Below are 1423 nucleotides of genomic sequence, written 5' to 3' on the forward strand. Positions count from 1 at the left end.
TGTACGAGTATGGTCTTTACAGTGCTATACCAAGACGGCTACAGTTAAATTCAGTGATTCCGCCACTGCCAGACCAAAACTCGGGATGGGATGAAAAGGTGGAGGGTAAAACCACGCAGTGCATGCGGAAAGATCTCAAAAACTTTGTTTTTTTAACTTAACACGAAAAAAATTCTGCCAGACTTTCAGCAGTATTATTTGTATTGAAAGTTGATTTGTCTGATATTTTCATCTGATGTCTTGTTTTTTTTGTTTTGGAGAACTGAACAAGTACGGTTGTTACCGTACTATATGAGAACTCCTATAGTCTATTAACTCTGCCGATCCCCACTGCCGATCCAAAGCCCACAAAAAAAACGGAGCGAAAAACCACAAAAACTGCAGGGGGAATCTTAGCAATCTGAGTTTAACTTGACTAGTGTGTTGTCCGACAGCATTTACTCTATTTCATATTTAAGGGCACCTTAATAATCTTGTTACGGCCGTTTTACGGCAATTATTATTCTTGGTACGGCCGTTTTACGGCACATTATTAATCTTGGTACGGCCGTTTTACGGCACATTATTTATCTTGGTACGGCCGTTTTACGGCACATTATTAATCTTGGTACGGCTGTTTTACGGCACTTTTTCAGTCTCGGCACGGCAATAGTACGGCAACTTATTGGTAGGTTTGGTGAACCCTCCAATTTTGGTGAAGCTGGCTTTCAAATTTTGCACTTCTCGGATCTTCTGTAGAAATTATATAAGTTAATTGAAATATTTGAATGAGTGTGTTTTAGCACTTGAATACGTGAATACTTGAATACGTGTTTTAGCATCACCAAAACAGATTGAAATTGAATTGCTTATGTCTCTTAAAGGAAAATAATTAAAAATTTATAGTTATAAGTTTTGTGAAAAAACAGTTCTACATCGAGTATTGAGACAGTAATTCAATTTTGCTAAAATTTGGTTAGTCTTGTTTAATTGGAATTATGTTGCGACAACACACTCCCTTTTTGAGGCATTTAGAGAAATCTTTTTCAATTTCTGCAGCTGAAATATTTTGTGTCTTATTCTTGCCTAAAAAGTTAAGTCCTCTTGTTTTCGAGTAAAACAACTTAGATCACAAGAATTTCTATTTCATCTATTCAGAATTCTCTAAACAATAATTGACATTAATTCAAAGCACCATTTCCTAACAGCAAAAAAGCAAATAACAAAAAGAAACATGCAAGTTATGAGGATACAAAGATCTTTTCCGTCAACCCAACCCCCCCCCCCCCCCCCCTCACCGTCCAAGAACCTTATTCGCCCCCAGTTATCAGTTAAGGAAGAAAACATTGTATATTAATTATTATTTTTAACCATATAGTAATCAATGCATTCATTATATATCAAATGTAAAAGATTCTATGGGTTGCACATATGGACGCACTGA

Source organism: Convolutriloba macropyga, unplaced genomic scaffold (assembly GCF_964194025.1).
Source record: "Convolutriloba macropyga unplaced genomic scaffold, txConMacr16.3 SCAFFOLD_500, whole genome shotgun sequence".
In the NCBI taxonomy this organism is placed as follows: Eukaryota; Metazoa; Xenacoelomorpha; order Acoela; family Convolutidae; genus Convolutriloba; species Convolutriloba macropyga.